General features: G+C 41.3%; 43 non-coding genes across 43 annotated transcripts; all 43 read left to right on the top strand.

Annotated features, from left to right (window-relative positions):
- The first annotated feature begins 574 nt into the window (after positions 1 to 574).
- On the top strand, positions 575 to 648 carry Trnak-uuu. The gene has a single exon. It is a non-coding gene; the product is annotated as a tRNA-Lys (tRNA).
- Positions 649 to 740: 92 nt separating this feature from the next.
- On the top strand, positions 741 to 814 carry Trnan-guu. The gene has a single exon. It is a non-coding gene; the product is annotated as a tRNA-Asn (tRNA).
- A 250-nt stretch (positions 815 to 1,064) lies between these two features.
- On the top strand, positions 1,065 to 1,138 carry Trnan-guu. The gene has a single exon. It is a non-coding gene; the product is annotated as a tRNA-Asn (tRNA).
- Positions 1,139 to 1,230: 92 nt separating this feature from the next.
- Trnan-guu lies at positions 1,231 to 1,304 on the top strand. Its single transcript has one exon. It is a non-coding gene; the product is annotated as a tRNA-Asn (tRNA).
- A 258-nt stretch (positions 1,305 to 1,562) lies between these two features.
- Positions 1,563 to 1,636, top strand: Trnan-guu. Its single transcript has one exon. It is a non-coding gene; the product is annotated as a tRNA-Asn (tRNA).
- Positions 1,637 to 2,051: 415 nt separating this feature from the next.
- Positions 2,052 to 2,125, top strand: Trnan-guu. Its single transcript has one exon. It is a non-coding gene; the product is annotated as a tRNA-Asn (tRNA).
- Positions 2,126 to 2,214: 89 nt separating this feature from the next.
- On the top strand, positions 2,215 to 2,288 carry Trnan-guu. The gene has a single exon. It is a non-coding gene; the product is annotated as a tRNA-Asn (tRNA).
- Positions 2,289 to 2,381: 93 nt separating this feature from the next.
- Trnan-guu lies at positions 2,382 to 2,455 on the top strand. The gene has a single exon. It is a non-coding gene; the product is annotated as a tRNA-Asn (tRNA).
- Positions 2,456 to 2,876: 421 nt separating this feature from the next.
- Positions 2,877 to 2,950, top strand: Trnan-guu. The gene has a single exon. It is a non-coding gene; the product is annotated as a tRNA-Asn (tRNA).
- A 589-nt stretch (positions 2,951 to 3,539) lies between these two features.
- Trnan-guu lies at positions 3,540 to 3,613 on the top strand. Its single transcript has one exon. It is a non-coding gene; the product is annotated as a tRNA-Asn (tRNA).
- A 757-nt stretch (positions 3,614 to 4,370) lies between these two features.
- Positions 4,371 to 4,444, top strand: Trnan-guu. Its single transcript has one exon. It is a non-coding gene; the product is annotated as a tRNA-Asn (tRNA).
- A 92-nt stretch (positions 4,445 to 4,536) lies between these two features.
- Positions 4,537 to 4,610, top strand: Trnan-guu. The gene has a single exon. It is a non-coding gene; the product is annotated as a tRNA-Asn (tRNA).
- Positions 4,611 to 5,190: 580 nt separating this feature from the next.
- Positions 5,191 to 5,264, top strand: Trnan-guu. Its single transcript has one exon. It is a non-coding gene; the product is annotated as a tRNA-Asn (tRNA).
- An 89-nt stretch (positions 5,265 to 5,353) lies between these two features.
- Trnan-guu lies at positions 5,354 to 5,427 on the top strand. Its single transcript has one exon. It is a non-coding gene; the product is annotated as a tRNA-Asn (tRNA).
- A 93-nt stretch (positions 5,428 to 5,520) lies between these two features.
- On the top strand, positions 5,521 to 5,594 carry Trnan-guu. The gene has a single exon. It is a non-coding gene; the product is annotated as a tRNA-Asn (tRNA).
- A 257-nt stretch (positions 5,595 to 5,851) lies between these two features.
- Positions 5,852 to 5,925, top strand: Trnan-guu. Its single transcript has one exon. It is a non-coding gene; the product is annotated as a tRNA-Asn (tRNA).
- A 589-nt stretch (positions 5,926 to 6,514) lies between these two features.
- On the top strand, positions 6,515 to 6,588 carry Trnan-guu. The gene has a single exon. It is a non-coding gene; the product is annotated as a tRNA-Asn (tRNA).
- A 92-nt stretch (positions 6,589 to 6,680) lies between these two features.
- On the top strand, positions 6,681 to 6,754 carry Trnan-guu. The gene has a single exon. It is a non-coding gene; the product is annotated as a tRNA-Asn (tRNA).
- Positions 6,755 to 6,845: 91 nt separating this feature from the next.
- Positions 6,846 to 6,919, top strand: Trnan-guu. The gene has a single exon. It is a non-coding gene; the product is annotated as a tRNA-Asn (tRNA).
- Positions 6,920 to 7,009: 90 nt separating this feature from the next.
- On the top strand, positions 7,010 to 7,083 carry Trnan-guu. Its single transcript has one exon. It is a non-coding gene; the product is annotated as a tRNA-Asn (tRNA).
- Positions 7,084 to 7,497: 414 nt separating this feature from the next.
- On the top strand, positions 7,498 to 7,571 carry Trnan-guu. Its single transcript has one exon. It is a non-coding gene; the product is annotated as a tRNA-Asn (tRNA).
- A 90-nt stretch (positions 7,572 to 7,661) lies between these two features.
- Positions 7,662 to 7,735, top strand: Trnan-guu. The gene has a single exon. It is a non-coding gene; the product is annotated as a tRNA-Asn (tRNA).
- A 91-nt stretch (positions 7,736 to 7,826) lies between these two features.
- On the top strand, positions 7,827 to 7,900 carry Trnan-guu. The gene has a single exon. It is a non-coding gene; the product is annotated as a tRNA-Asn (tRNA).
- A 260-nt stretch (positions 7,901 to 8,160) lies between these two features.
- On the top strand, positions 8,161 to 8,234 carry Trnan-guu. The gene has a single exon. It is a non-coding gene; the product is annotated as a tRNA-Asn (tRNA).
- Positions 8,235 to 8,326: 92 nt separating this feature from the next.
- Positions 8,327 to 8,400, top strand: Trnan-guu. Its single transcript has one exon. It is a non-coding gene; the product is annotated as a tRNA-Asn (tRNA).
- A 249-nt stretch (positions 8,401 to 8,649) lies between these two features.
- Trnan-guu lies at positions 8,650 to 8,723 on the top strand. Its single transcript has one exon. It is a non-coding gene; the product is annotated as a tRNA-Asn (tRNA).
- Positions 8,724 to 8,977: 254 nt separating this feature from the next.
- On the top strand, positions 8,978 to 9,051 carry Trnan-guu. The gene has a single exon. It is a non-coding gene; the product is annotated as a tRNA-Asn (tRNA).
- Positions 9,052 to 9,472: 421 nt separating this feature from the next.
- Trnan-guu lies at positions 9,473 to 9,546 on the top strand. Its single transcript has one exon. It is a non-coding gene; the product is annotated as a tRNA-Asn (tRNA).
- Positions 9,547 to 9,638: 92 nt separating this feature from the next.
- On the top strand, positions 9,639 to 9,712 carry Trnan-guu. The gene has a single exon. It is a non-coding gene; the product is annotated as a tRNA-Asn (tRNA).
- Positions 9,713 to 10,293: 581 nt separating this feature from the next.
- Positions 10,294 to 10,367, top strand: Trnan-guu. Its single transcript has one exon. It is a non-coding gene; the product is annotated as a tRNA-Asn (tRNA).
- Positions 10,368 to 10,456: 89 nt separating this feature from the next.
- Trnan-guu lies at positions 10,457 to 10,530 on the top strand. Its single transcript has one exon. It is a non-coding gene; the product is annotated as a tRNA-Asn (tRNA).
- A 93-nt stretch (positions 10,531 to 10,623) lies between these two features.
- Positions 10,624 to 10,697, top strand: Trnan-guu. The gene has a single exon. It is a non-coding gene; the product is annotated as a tRNA-Asn (tRNA).
- A 425-nt stretch (positions 10,698 to 11,122) lies between these two features.
- Positions 11,123 to 11,196, top strand: Trnan-guu. The gene has a single exon. It is a non-coding gene; the product is annotated as a tRNA-Asn (tRNA).
- A 257-nt stretch (positions 11,197 to 11,453) lies between these two features.
- Positions 11,454 to 11,527, top strand: Trnan-guu. Its single transcript has one exon. It is a non-coding gene; the product is annotated as a tRNA-Asn (tRNA).
- Positions 11,528 to 11,618: 91 nt separating this feature from the next.
- On the top strand, positions 11,619 to 11,692 carry Trnan-guu. The gene has a single exon. It is a non-coding gene; the product is annotated as a tRNA-Asn (tRNA).
- A 421-nt stretch (positions 11,693 to 12,113) lies between these two features.
- Positions 12,114 to 12,187, top strand: Trnan-guu. Its single transcript has one exon. It is a non-coding gene; the product is annotated as a tRNA-Asn (tRNA).
- Positions 12,188 to 12,279: 92 nt separating this feature from the next.
- Trnan-guu lies at positions 12,280 to 12,353 on the top strand. The gene has a single exon. It is a non-coding gene; the product is annotated as a tRNA-Asn (tRNA).
- Positions 12,354 to 12,934: 581 nt separating this feature from the next.
- Positions 12,935 to 13,008, top strand: Trnan-guu. The gene has a single exon. It is a non-coding gene; the product is annotated as a tRNA-Asn (tRNA).
- An 89-nt stretch (positions 13,009 to 13,097) lies between these two features.
- Trnan-guu lies at positions 13,098 to 13,171 on the top strand. Its single transcript has one exon. It is a non-coding gene; the product is annotated as a tRNA-Asn (tRNA).
- A 93-nt stretch (positions 13,172 to 13,264) lies between these two features.
- On the top strand, positions 13,265 to 13,338 carry Trnan-guu. Its single transcript has one exon. It is a non-coding gene; the product is annotated as a tRNA-Asn (tRNA).
- A 425-nt stretch (positions 13,339 to 13,763) lies between these two features.
- Trnan-guu lies at positions 13,764 to 13,837 on the top strand. Its single transcript has one exon. It is a non-coding gene; the product is annotated as a tRNA-Asn (tRNA).
- Positions 13,838 to 13,928: 91 nt separating this feature from the next.
- Trnan-guu lies at positions 13,929 to 14,002 on the top strand. The gene has a single exon. It is a non-coding gene; the product is annotated as a tRNA-Asn (tRNA).
- A 92-nt stretch (positions 14,003 to 14,094) lies between these two features.
- On the top strand, positions 14,095 to 14,168 carry Trnan-guu. Its single transcript has one exon. It is a non-coding gene; the product is annotated as a tRNA-Asn (tRNA).
- Positions 14,169 to 14,584: the final 416 nt, after the last annotated feature.

The raw sequence follows: 14,584 nt of genomic DNA, 5'->3' as shown, positions 1-14,584 counted from the left end.
GGCATGATAAAAAACTCCTTCGAAAGTAATGATAGAAACCATGTAATACCTCGAATTTAATTGAATGTCAATCCAAGTTTCTCTGGCGCAATCGGTTAGCGTGTTCGGCTGTTAACCGAAAGGTGGGTGGTTCAAGCCCATCCAGGGACGAAAGGGCATTTTTTGGCATGATAAAAAACTGCTTAAAAAGTAATGACAGAAACCATGTAATGCCACGGATTTAATTTAGTGTACATCCAAGTCTCTGTTGTGCAATCGGTTAGCGCGTTCGGCTGTTAACCGAAAGGTTGGTGGTTCAAGCCCACGAAGGGACGAAAGGCCGGATATTTTTTTGGCATGATAAAAAACTCCTTCAAAGGTAATGATAGAAACCATGTAATACAACGAATTTAATTTAATGTCAATCCAAGTTTCTCTGGCGCAATCGGTTAGCGCGTTCGGCTGTTAACCGAAAGGTTGGTGGTTCAAGCCCACGAAAGGACGAAAGGGTATTTTTTTGGCATGATAAAAAAATGCTTAAAAAGTAATGACAGAAACCATGTAATGCCACGAATTTAATTTAGTGTACATCCAAGTCTCTGTGGCGCAATCGGTTAGCGCGTTCGGCTTTTAACCGAAAGGTTGGTGGTTCAAGCCCACCCAGGGACGAAAGGATGTTTTTTTTGGAATGATAAAAAACTGCTTAAAAAGTAATGACAGAAACCATGTAATGCCACGAATTTAATTTAGTGTACATCCAAGTCTCTGTGGGGCAATCGGTTAGCGCGTTCGGCTGTTAACCGAAAGGTTGGTGGTTCAAGCCCACCCAGGGACGAAAGTATGTTTTTTTGGCATGATAAAAAAACTGCTTCAAAAGTAATGATAGAACCCATGTAATACCACGAATTTAATTGAATGTCAATCCAAGTTTCTCTGGCGCAATCGGTTAGCGCGTTAACCGAAAGGTTGGTGGTTCAAGCCCACGAAGGGACGAAAAGGTATATTTTTTGGCATGATAAAAAACTGCTTCAAAACTAATGACAGAAACCATGTAATGCCACGAATTTAATTTAGTGCACATCCAAGTCTCTGTGGCGCAATCGGTTAGCGCGTTCGGCTGTTAACCGAAAGGTTGGTGGTTCAAGCCCACCCAGGGACGAAAGGATATTTTTTTGGCATGATAAAAAATCTCCTGCAATAGTAATGATAGAAACCATGTAATACCACGAATTTAATTTAGTGTCAATCCAGGTTTCTGTGGCGCAATCGGTTAGCGCGTTCGGCTGTTAACCGAAACGTTGGTGGTTCAAGCCCACCCAGGGACAAAAGGGTATTTTTTTGGCATGATAAAAAACTGCTTCAAAAGTAATGACAGAAACCATTTAATGCCACGAATTTAATTTAGTGTACATCCAAGTCTCTGTGTTGCAATCGGTTAGCTCGTTCGGCTGTTAACCAAAAGGTGGGTTGTTCAAGCCCACCCAGGGACGAAAGGATGTTTTTTTTTGGAATGATAAAAAACTGCTTAAAAAGTAATGACAGAAACCATGTAATTCCACGAATTTAATTTAGTGTACTTCCAAGTCTCTGTGGCGCAATCGGTTAGCGCGTTCGGCTGTTAACTGAAAGGTTGGTGGTTCAAGCCCACCCAGGGACGAAAGGATATTTTTTTGGCATGATAAAAAACTGCTTCAAAAGTAATGACAGAAACCATGTAATGCCACGAATTTAATTTAGTGTACATCCAAGTCTCTGTGGGGCGATCGGTTAGCGCGTTCGGCTGTTAACCGAAAGGTTGGTGGTTCAAGCCCACCCAGGGACGAAAGTATGTTTTTTTGGCATGATAAAAAACTACTTCAAAAGTAATGATAGAAACCATGTAATACCACGAATTTAATTGAATGTCAATCCAAGTTTCTCTGGCGCAATCGGTTAGCGCGTTAACCGAAAGGTTGGTGGTTCAAGCCCACGAAGGGACGAAAAGGTATTTTTTTTGGCATGATAAAAAAACTGCTTCAAAACTAATGACAGAAACCATGTAATGCCACGAATTTAATTTAGTGCACATCCAAGTCTCTGTGGCGCAATCGGTTAGCGCGTTCGGCTGTTAACCAAAAGGTTGGTGGTTCAAGCCCACCCAGGGACGACAGGATATTTTTTTGGCATGATAAAACTGCTTCAAATGTAATAACAGAAACCATGTAATACCACTAATTTAATTTAGTGTCTATCAAAGTGTCTGTGGCGCAATCGGTTATCGCGTTCGGCTGTTAACCGAAAGGTTGGTGGTTCAAGCCCACCCAGGGACGAAAGGATATTTTTTTTGGCATGATAAAAAAACTCCTTCAATAGTAATGATAGAAACCATGTAATACCACGAATTTAATTTAGTGTCAATCCAAGTTTCTGTGGCGCAATCGGTTAGCGCGTTCGGCTGTTAACCGAAAGGTTGGTGGTTCAAGCCCACCCAGGGACGAAAGTATGTTTTTTTGGCATGATAAAAAACTGCTTCAAAAGTAATGATAGAAACCATGTAATACCACGAATTTAATTTAGTGTAAATCCAAGTTTCTGTGGCGCAATCGGTTATCGCGTTCGGCTGTTAACCGAAAGGTTGGTGGTTCAAGCCCACGAAGGGACGAAAAGGTATATTTTTTGGCATGATAAAAAACTGCTTCAAAACTAATGACAGAAACCATTTAATGCCACGAATGTAATTTAGTCTACATCCAAGTCTCTGTGTTGCAATCGGTTAGCGCGTTCGGCTGTTAACCAAAAGGTTGGTGGTTCAAGCCCACCCAGGGACGAAAGGATATTTTTTTGGCATGATATAAAATGCTTCAAATGTAATGATAGAAACCATGAAATACCACGAATTTAATTTAGTGTAAATCCAAGTTTCTCTGGCGCAATCGGTTAGCGCGTTCGGCTGTTAACCGAAAGGTTGGTGGTTCAAGCCCACCCAGGGACGAAAGGGTATTTTTTTGGCATGATAAAAAACTGCTTAAAAAGTAATGACAGAAACCATTTAATGCCACGAATGTAATTTAGTCTACATCCAAGTCTCTGTGTTGCAATCGGTTAGCGCGTTCGGCTGTTAACCAAAAGGTGGTTGGTTCAAGCCCACCCAGGGACGAAAGGATATTTTTTTGGCATGATATAAAATGCTTCAAATGTAATGATAGAAACCATGAAATACCACGAATTTAATTTAGTGTAAATCCAAGTTTCTGTGGCGCAATCGGTTATCGCGTTCGGCTCTTAACCGAAAGGTTGGTGGTTCAAACCCACGAAGGGACGAAAGGCCGGATATTTTTTTGGCATGATAAAAAACTCCTTCAAAAATAATGATAGAAACCATGTAATACCACGAATTTAATTGAATGTCAATCCAAGTTTCTCTGTCGCAATCGGTTAGCGTGTTCGGCTGTTAACCGAAAGGTTGGTGGTTCAAGCCCACCCAGGGACGAAAGGGTATTTTTTTGGCATGATAAAAAACTGCTTAAAAAGTAATGACAGAAACCATGTAATGCCATGAATTTAATTTAGTGTACATAAAAGTCTCTGTGGCGCAATCGGTTAGCGCGTTCGGCTGTTAACCAAAAGGTCGGTGGTTCAAGCCCACCCAGGGACAAAAGGATGTTTTTTTGGCATGATAGAAATATGTTTTAAATTTAATAATAGAAACCATGTAATACCACGAATTTCATTTAGTGTAAATCCAAGTTTCTGTTGCGCAATCGGTTAGCGCGTTCGGCCGTTAACCGAAAGGTTGGTGGTTCAATCCTTCGAAGGAACGAAAGGGGAATTTTTTTGGCATGATAAAAAACTGCTTCAAAACTAATGACAGAAACCATGTTATGCCACGAATTTAAATTAGTGCACATCCAAGTCTCTGTGGCGCAATCGGTTTTCGCGTTCGGCTGTTAACCGAAAGACTGGTGGTTCAAGCCCACGAAGGGACGAAAGGCCGGATATTTTTTTGGCATGATAAAAAACTCCTTCGAAAGTAATGATAGAAACCATGTAATACCACGAATTTAATTGAATGTCAATCCAAGTTTCTCTGGCGCAATCGGTTAGCGTGTTCGGCTGTTAACCGAAAGGTTGGTGGTTCAAGCCCACCCAGGGACGAAAGTATGTTTTTTTGGCATGATAAAAAACTGCTTCAAAAGTAATGATAGAAACCATGTAATACCACGAATTTAATTTAGTGTAAATCCAAGTTTCTGTGGCGCAATCGGTTATCGCGTTCGGCTGTTAACCGAAAGGTTGGTGGTTCAAGCCCACGAAGGGACGAAAAGGTATATTTTTTGGCATGATAAAAAACTGCTTCAAAACTAATGACAGAAACCATGTAATGCCACGAATTTAATTTAGTGCACATCCAAGTATCTGTGGCGCAATCGGTTAGCGCGTTCGGCTGTTAACCGAAAGGTTGGTGGTTCAAGCCCACCCAGGGACGAAAGGATATTTTTTTGGCATGATAAAAAATCTCCTGCAATAGTAATGATAGAAACCATGTAATACCACGAATTTAATTTAGTGTCAATCCAGGTTTCTGTGGCGCAATCGGTTAGCGCGTTCGGCTGTTAACCGAAACGTTGGTGGTTCAAGCCCACCCAGGGACAAAAGGGTATTTTTTTGGCATGATAAAAAACTGCTTCAAAAGTAATGACAGAAACCATTTAATGCCACGAATTTAATTTAGTGTACATCCAAGTCTCTGTGTTGCAATCGGTTAGCGCGTTCGGCTGTTAACCAAAAGGTGGGTGGTTCAAGCCCACCCAGGGACGAAAGGATGTTTTTTTTGGAATGATAAAAAACTGCTTAAAAAGTAATGAAAGAAACCATGTAATGCCACGAATTTAATTTAGTGTACATCCAAGTCTCTGTGGGGCGATCGGTTAGCGCGTTCGGCTGTTAACCGAAAGGTTGGTGGTTCAAGCCCACCCAGGGACGAAAGTATGTTTTTTTGGCATGATAAAAAACTACTTCAAAAGTAATGATAGAAACCATGTAATACCACGAATTTAATTGAATGTCAATCCAAGTTTCTCTGGCGCAATCGGTTAGCGCGTTAACCGAAAGGTTGGTGGTTCAAGCCCACGAAGGGACGAAAAGGTATTTTTTTTGGCATGATAAAAAACTGCTTCAAAACTAATGACAGAAACCATGTAATGCCACGAATTTAATTTAGTGCACATCCAAGTCTCTGTGGCGCAATCGGTTAGCGCGTTCGGCTGTTAACCAAAAGGTTGGTGGTTCAAGCCCACCCAGGGACGACAGGATATTTTTTTGGCATGATAAAACTGCTTCAAATGTAATAACAGAAACCATGTAATACCACTAATTTAATTTAGTGTCTATCAAAGTGTCTGTGGCGCAATCGGTTATCGCGTTCGGCTGTTAACCGAAAGGTTGGTGGTTCAAGCCCACCCAGGGACGAAAGGATATTTTTTTTGGCATGATAAAAAAACTCCTTCAATAGTAATGATAGAAACCATGTAATACCACGAATTTAATTTAGTGTCAATCCAAGTTTCTGTGGCGCAATCGGTTAGCGCGTTCGGCTGTTAACCGAAAGGTTGGTGGTTCAAGCCCACCCAGGGACGAAAGTATGTTTTTTTGGCATGATAAAAAACTGCTTCAAAAGTAATGATAGAAACCATGTAATACCACGAATTTAATTTAGTGTAAATCCAAGTTTCTGTGGCGCAATCGGTTATCGCGTTTGGCTGTTAACCGAAAGGTTGGTGGTTCAAGCCCACGAAGGGACGAAAAGGTATATTTTTTGGCATGATAAAAAAATGCTTCAAATGTAATGATAGAAACCATGAAATACCACGAATTTAATTTAGTGTAAATCCAAGTTTCTCTGGCGCAATCGGTTAGCGCGTTCGGCTGTTAACCGAAAGGTTGGTGGTTCAAGCCCACCCAGGGACGAAAGGGTATTTTTTTGGCATGATAAAAAACTGCTTAAAAAGTAATGACAGAAACCATTTAATGCCACGAATGTAATTTAGTCTACATCCAAGTCTCTGTGTTGCAATCGGTTAGCGCGTTCGGCTGTTAACCAAAAGGTCGGTGGTTCAAGCCCACCCAGGGACGAAAGGATATTTTTTTGGCATGATATAAAATGCTTCAAATGTAATGATAGAAACCATGAAATACCACGAATTTAATTTAGTGTAAATCCAAGTTTCTGTGGCGCAATCGGTTATCGCGTTCGGCTCTTAACCGAAAGGTTGGTGGTTCAAACCCACGAAGGGACGAAAGGCCGGATATTTTTTTGGCATGATAAAAAACTCCTTCAAAAATAATGATAGAAACCATGTAATACCACGAATTTAATTGAATGTCAATCCAAGTTTCTCTGTCGCAATCGGTTAGCGTGTTCGGCTGTTAACCGAAAGGTTGGTGGTTCAAGCCCACCCAGGGACGAAAGGGTATTTTTTTGGCATGATAAAAAACTGCTTAAAAAGTAATGACAGAAACCATGTAATGCCACGAATTTAATTTAGTGTACATCCAAGTCTCTGTGGCGCAATCGGTTAGCGCGTTCGGCTGTTAACCGAAAGGTTGGTGGTTCAAGCCCACCCAGGGACGAAAGGGTATTTGTTTGGCATGATAAAAAAACTGCTTCAAAACTAATAACAGAAACCATGTAATGCCACGAATGTAATTTAGTGCACATCCAAGTCTCTGTGGCGCAATCGGTTAGCGCGTTCGGCTGTTAACCAAAAGGTTGGTGGTTCAAGCCCACCCAGGGACGAAAGGGTATTTGTTTGGCATGATAAAAAACTGCTTCAAAACTAATGACAGAAACCATGTAATGCCACGAATGTAATTTAGTGCACATCCAAGTCTCTGTGGCGCAATCGGTTAGCGCGTTCGGCTGTTAACCAAAAGGTCGGTGGTTCAAGCCCACCCAGGGACGAAAGGATATTTTTTTGGCATGATATAAAATGCTTCAAATGTAATGATAGAAACCATGTAATACCACGAATTTAATTTAGTGTAAATCCAAGTTTCTGTCGCGCAATCGGTTAGCGCGTTCGGCTGTTAACCGAAAGGTTGGTGGTTCAAGCCCACCCAGGGACGAAAGGATGTTTTTTTTGGAATGATAAAAAACTGCTTAAAAAGTAATGACAGAAACCATGTAATGCCACGAATTTAATTTAGTGTACATCCAAGTCTCTGTGGGGCGATCGGTTAGCGCGTTCGGCTGTTAACCGAAAGGTTGGTGGTTCAAGCCCACCCAGGGACGAAAGTATGTTTTTTTGGCATGATAAAAAACTGCTTTAAAAGTAATGATAGAAACCATGTAATACCACGAATTTAATTGAATGTCAATCCAAGTTTCTCTGGCGCAATCGGTTAGCGCGTTAACCGAAAGGTTGGTGGTTCAAGCCCACGAAGGGACGAAAAGGTATTTTTTTGGCATGATAAAAAACTGCTTCAAAACTAATGACAGAAACCATGTAATGCCACGAATTTAATTTAGTGCACATCCAAGTCTCTGTGGCGCAATCGGTTAGCGCGTTCGGCTGTTAACCGAAAGGTTGGTGGTTCAAGCCCACCCAGGGAGGAAAGGATATTTTTTTTGGCATGATAAAACTGCTTCAAATGTAATAACAGAAACCATGTAATACCACTAATTTACTTTAGTGTCTATCAAAGTCTCTGTGGCGCAATCGGTTAGCGCGTTCGGCTGTTAACCGAAAGGTTGGTGGTTCAAGCCCACCCAGGGACGAAAGGATGTTTTTTTGGAATGATAAAAAACTGCTTAAAAAGTAATGACAGAAACCATGTAATGCCACGGATTTAATTTAGTGTACATCTAAGTCTCTGTGGCGCAATCGGTTAGCGCGTTCGGCTGTTAACCGAAAGGTTGGTGGTTCAAGCCCACTAAGGGACGAAAGGCCGGATATTTTTTTGGCATGATAAAAAACTCCTTCAAAGGTAATGATAGAAACCATGTAATACCACGAATTTAATTTAATGTCAATCCAAGTTTCTCTGGCGCAATCGGTTAGCGCGTTCGGCTGTTAACCGAAAGGTTGGTGGTTCAAGCCCACGAAGGGACGAAAGGGTATTTTTTTGGCATGATAAAAAAATGCTTAAAAAGTAATGACAGAAACCATGTAATGCCACGAATTTAATTTAGTGTACATCCAAGTCTCTGTGGCGCAATCGGTTAGCGCGTTCGGCTGTTAACCGAAAGGTTGGTGGTTCAAGCCCACCCAGGGACGAAAGGATGTTTTTTTTGGAATGATAAAAAACTGCTTAAAAAGTAATGACAGAAACCATGTAATGCCACGAATTTAATTTAGTGTACATCCAAGTCTCTGTGGGGCAATCGGTTAGCGCGTTCGGCTGTTAACCGAAAGGTTGGTGGTTCAAGCCCACCCAGGGACGAAAGTATGTTTTTTGGGCATGATAAAAAACTGCTTCAAAAGTAATGATAGAACCCATGTAATACCACGAATTTAATTGAATGTCAATCCAAGTTTCTCTGGAGCAATCGGTTAGCGCGTTAACCGAAAGGTTGGTGGTTCAATCCCACGAAGGGACGAAAAGGTATATTTTTTGGCATGATAAAAAACTGCTTCAAAACTAATGACAGAAACCATGTAATGCCACGAATTTAATTTAGTGCACATCCAAGTCTCTGTGGCGCAATCGGTTAGCGCGTTCGGCTGTTAACCAAAAGGTTGGTGGTTCAAGCCCACCCAGGGACGACCGGATATTTTTTTGGCATGATAAAACTGCTTCAAATGTAATGATAGAAACCATGTAATACCACGAATTTAATTTAATGTCAATCCAAGTTTCTCTGGCGCAATCGGTTAGCGCGTTCGGCTGTTAACCGAAAGGTTGGTGGTTCAAGCCCACGAAGGGACGAAAGGGTATTTTTTTGGCATGATAAAAAACTGCTTAAAAAGTAATGACAGAAACCATGTAATGCCACGAATTTAATTTAGTGTACATCCAAGTCTCTGTGGCGCAATCGGTTAGCGCGTTCGGCTGTTAACCGAAAGGTTGGTGGTTCAAGCCCACCCAGGGACGAAAGGATGTTTTTTTGGAATGATAAAAAACTGCTTAAAAAGTAATGACAGAAACCATGTAATGCCACGAATTTAATTTAGTGTAAATCCAAGTCTCTGTGTGGCAATCGGTTAGCGCGTTCGGCTGTTAACCGAAAGGTTGGTGGTTCAAGCCCACCCAGGGACGAAAGTATGTTTTTTTGGCATGATAAAAAACTGCTTCAAAAGTAATGATAGAACCCATGTAATACCACGAATTTAATTGAATGTCAATCCAAGTTTCTCTGGCGCAATCGGTTAGCGCGTTCGGCTGTTAACCGAAAGGTTGGTGGTTCAAGCCCACGAAGGGACGAAAGGGTATTTTTTTGGCATGATAAAAAAATGCTTAAAAAGTAATGACAGAAACCATGTAATGCCACGAATTTAATTTAGTGTACATCCAAGTCTCTGTGGCGCAATCGGTTAGCGCGTTCGGCTGTTAACCGAAAGGTTGGTGGTTCAAGCCCACCCAGGGACGAAAAGATATTTTTTTGGCATGATAAAAAATCTCCTGCAATAGTAATGATAGAAACCATGTAATACCACGAATTTAATTTAGTGTCAATCCAGGTTTCTGTGGCGCAATCGGTTAGCGCGTTCGGCTGTTAACCGAAACGATGGTGGTTCAAGCCCACCCAGGGACAAAAGGTTATTTTTTTTGGCATGATAAAAAACTGCTTCAAAAGTAATGACAGAAACCATTTAATGCCACGAATTTAATTTAGTGTACATCCAAGTCTCTGTGTTGCAATCGGTTAGCGCGTTCGGCTGTTAACCAAAAGGTGGGTGGTTCAAGCCCACCCAGGGACGAAAGGATGTTTTTTTAGGAATGATAAAAAACTGCTTAAAAAGTAATGACAGAAACCATGTAATGCCACGAATTTAATTTAGTGTACATCCAAGTCTCTGTGGGGCGATCGGTTAGCGCGTTCGGCTGTTAACCGAAAGGTTGGTGGTTCAAGCCCACCCAGGGACGAAAGTATGTTTTTTTGGCATGATAAAAAACTGCTTCAAAAGTAATGATAGAAACCATGTAATACCACGAATTTAATTGAATGTCAATCCAAGTTTCTCTGGCGCAATCGGTTAGCGCGTTAACCGAAAGGTTGGTGGTTCAAGCCCACGAAGGGACGAAAAGGTATTTTTTTTGGCATGATAAAAAACTGCTTCAAAACTAATGACAGAAACGATGTAATGCCACGAATTTAATTTAGTGCACATCCAAGTCTCTGTGGCGCAATCGGTTAGCGCGTTCGGCTGTTAACCAAAAGGTTGGTGGTTCAAGCCCACCCAGGGACGACAGGATATTTTTTTGGCATAATAAAACTGCTTCAAATGTAATAACAGAAACCATGTAATACCACTAATTTAATTTAGTGTCTATCAAAGTCTCTGTGGCGCAATCGGTTAGCGCGTTCGGCTGTTAACCGGAAGGTTGGTGGTTCAAGCCCACCCAGGGACGAAAGGATATTTTTTTTGGCATGATAAAAATACTCCTTCAATAGTAATGATAGAAACCATGTAATACCACGAATTTAATTTAGTGTCAATCCAAGTTTCTGTGGCGCAATCGGTTAGCGCGTTCGGCTGTTAACCGAAAGGTTGGTGGTTCAAGCCCACCCAGGGACGAAAGTATGTTTTTTTGGCATGATAAAAAACTGCTTCAAAAGTAATGATAGAAACCATGTAATACCACGAATTTAATTTAGTGTAAATCCAAGTTTCTGTGGCGCAATCGGTTATCGCGTTCGGCTGTTAACCGAAAGGTTGGTTGTTCAAGCCCACGAAGGGACGAAAGGCCGGATATTTTTTTGGCATGATAAAAAACTCCTTCGAAAGTAATGATAGAAACCATGTAATACCACGAATTTAATTGAATGTAAATCCAAGTTTCTCTGGCGCAATCGGTTAGCGTGTTTGGCTGTTAACCGAAAGGTTGGTGGTTCAAGCCCACCCAGGGACGAAAGGGTATTTTTTTGGCATGATAAAAAACTGCTTAAAAAGTAATGACAGAAACCATGTAATGCCACGAATTTATATTAGTGTACATCCAAGTCTCTGTGGCGCAATCGGTTAGCGCGTTCGGCTGTTAACCGAAAGGTTGGTGGTTCATATCCACCCAGGGACGAAAGGATGTTTTTTTAGGAATGATAAAAAACTGCTTAAAAAGTAATGACAGAAACCATGTAATGCCACGAATTTAATTTAGTGTACATCCAAGTCTCTGTGGGGCGATCGGTTAGCGCGTTCGGCTGTTAACCGAAAGGTTGGTGGTTCAAGCCCACCCAGGGACGAAAGTATGTTTTTTTGGCATGATAAAAAACTGCTTCAAAAGTAATGATAGAAACCATGTAATACCACGAATTTAATTTAATGTCAATCCAAGTTTCTCTGGCGCAATCGGTTAGCGCGTTCGGCTGTTAACCGAAAGGTTGGTGGTTCAAGCCCACCCAGGGACGAAAGGGTATTTTTTTGGCATGATAAAAAACTGCTTAAAAAGTAATGACAGAAACCATGTAATGCCACGAATTTAATTTAGTGTACATCCAAGTCTCTGTGGCGCAATCGGTTAGCGCGTTCGGCTGTTAACCGAAAGGTTGGTGGTTCAAGCCCACCCAGGGACGAAAGGATGTTTTTTTGGAATGATAAAAAACTGCTTAAAAAGTAATGACAGAAACCATGTAATGCCACGAATTTAATTTAGTGTACATCCAAGTCTCTGTGTGGCAATCGGTTAGCGCGTTCGGCTGTTAACCGAAAGGTTGGTGGTTCAAGCCCACCCAGGGACGAAAGTATGTTTTTTTGGCATGATAAAAAACTGCTTCAAAAGTAATGATAGAACCCATGTAATACCACGAATTTAATTGAATGTCAATCCAAGTTTCTCTGGCGCAATCGGTTAGCGCGTTCGGCTGTTAACCGAAAGGTTGGTGGTTCAAGCCCACGAAGGGACGAAAGGGTATTTTTTTGGCATGATAAAAAAATGCTTAAAAAGTAATGACAGAAACCATGTAATGCCACGAATTTAATTTAGTGTACATCCAAGTCTCTGTGGCGCAATCGGTTAGCGCGTTCGGCTGTTAACCGAAAGGTTGGTGGTTCAAGCCCACCCAGGGACGAAAAGATATTTTTTTGGCATGATAAAAAATCTCCTGCAATAGTAATGATAGAAACCATGTAATACCACGAATTTAATTTAGTGTCAATCCAGGTTTCTGTGGCGCAATCGGTTAGCGCGTTCGGCTGTTAACCGAAACGTTGGTGGTTCAAGCCCACCCAGGGACAAAAGGGTATTTTTTTTGGCATGATAAAAAACTGCTTCAAAAGTAATGACAGAAACCATTTAATGCCACGAATTTAGTTTAGTGTACATCCAAGTCTCTGTGTTGCAATCGGTTAGCGCGTTCGGCTGTTAACCAAAAGGTGGGTGGTTCAAGCCCACCCAGGGACGAAAGGATGTTTTTTTAGGAATGATAAAAAACTGCTTAAAAAGTAATGACAGAAACCATGTAATGCCACGAATTTAATTTAGTGTACATCCAAGTCTCTGTGGGGCGATCGGTTAGCGCGTTCGGCTGTTAACCGAAAGGTTGGTGGTTCAAGCCCACCCAGGGACGAAAGTATGTTTTTTTGGCATGATAAAAAACTGCTTCAAAAGTAATGATAGAAACCATGTAATACCACGAATTTAATTGAATGTCAATCCAAGTTTCTCTGGCGCAATCGGTTAGCGCGTTAACCGAAAGGTTGGTGGTTCAAGCCCACGAAGGGACGAAAAGGTATTTTTTTTGGCATGATAAAAAACTGCTTCAAAACTAATGACAGAAACGATGTAATGCCACGAATTTAATTTAGTGCACATCCAAGTCTCTGTGGCGCAATCGGTTAGCGCGTTCGGCTGTTAACCAAAAGGTTGGTGGTTCAAGCCCACCCAGGGACGACAGGATATTTTTTTGGCATGATAAAACTGCTTCAAATGTAATAACAGAAACCATGTAATACCACTAATTTAATTTAGTGTCTATCAAAGTCTCTGTGGCGCAATCGGTTAGCGCGTTCGGCTGTTAACCGGAAGGTTGGTGGTTCAAGCCCACCCAGGGACGAAAGGATATTTTTTTTGGCATGATAAAAAAACTCCTTCAATAGTAATGATAGAAACCATGTAATACCACGAATTTAATTTAGTGTCAATCCAAGTTTCTGTGGCGCAATCGGTTAGCGCGTTCGGCTGTTAACCGAAAGGTTGGTGGTTCAAGCCCACCCAGGGACGAAAGTATGTTTTTTTGGCATGATAAAAAACTGCTTCAAAAGTAATGATAGAAACCATGTAATACCACGAATTTAATTTAGTGTAAATCCAAGTTTCTGTGGCGCAATCGGTTATCGCGTTCGGCTGTTAACCGAAAGGTTGGTTGTTCAAGCCCACGAAGGGACGAAAGGCCGGATATTTTTTTGGCATGATAAAAAACTCCTTCGAAAGTAATGATAGAAACCATGTAATACCACGAATTTAATTGAATGTAAATCCAAGTTTCTCTGGCGCAATCGGTTAGCGTGTTTGGCTGTTAACCGAAAGGTTGGTGGTTCAAGCCCACCCAGGGACGAAAGGGTATTTTTTTGGCATGATAAAAAACTGCTTAAAAAGTAATGACAGAAACCATGTAATGCCACGAATTTAATTTAGTGTACATCCAAGTCTCTGTGGCGCAATCGGTTAGCGCGTTCGGCTGTTAACCGAAAGGTTGGTGGTTCAAGCCCACCCAGGGACGAATTGATGTTTTTTTGGAATGATAAAAAACTGCTTAAAAAGTAATGACAGAAACCATGTAATGCCACGAATTTAATTTAGTGTAAATCCAAGTCTCTGTGGCGCAATCGGTTAGCGCGTTCGGCTGTTAACCGAAAGGTTGGTGGTTCAAGCCCACCCAGGGACGAAAAGATATTTTTTTGGCATGATAAAAAATCTCCTGCAATAGTAATGATAGAAACCATTTAATACCACGAATTTAATTTAGTGTCAATCCAGGTTTCTGTGGCGCAATCGGTTAGCGCGTTCGGCTGTTAACCGAAACGTTGGTGGTTCAAGCCCACCCAGGGACAAAAGGTTATTTTTTTTGGCATGATAAAAAACTGCTTCAAAAGTAATGACAGAAACCATTTAATGCCACGAATTTAATTTAGTGTACATCCAAGTCTCTGTGTTGCAATCGGTTAGCGCGTTCGGCTGTTAACCAAAAGGTGGGTGGTTCAAGCCCACCCAGGGACGAAAGGATGTTTTTTTAGGAATGATAAAAAACTGCTTAAAAAGTAATGACAGAAACCATGTAATGCCACGAATTTAATTTAGTGTACATCCAAGTCTCTGTGGGGCGATCGGTTAGCGCGTTCGGCTGTTAACCGAAAGGTTGGTGGTTCAAGCCCACCCAGGGACGAAAGTATGTTTTTTTGGCATGATAAAAAACTGCTTCAAAAGTAATGATAGAAACCATGTAATACCACGAATTTAATTGAATGTC

The sequence above is a fragment of the Nematostella vectensis genome, chromosome 4 (genome assembly GCF_932526225.1).
Source record: "Nematostella vectensis chromosome 4, jaNemVect1.1, whole genome shotgun sequence".
NCBI lineage: Eukaryota > Metazoa > Cnidaria > Anthozoa > Actiniaria > Edwardsiidae > Nematostella > Nematostella vectensis.
The sequence above is the reverse complement of the archived record's forward strand: the minus strand, read 5'-3'. Positions and strand labels throughout refer to the sequence as shown.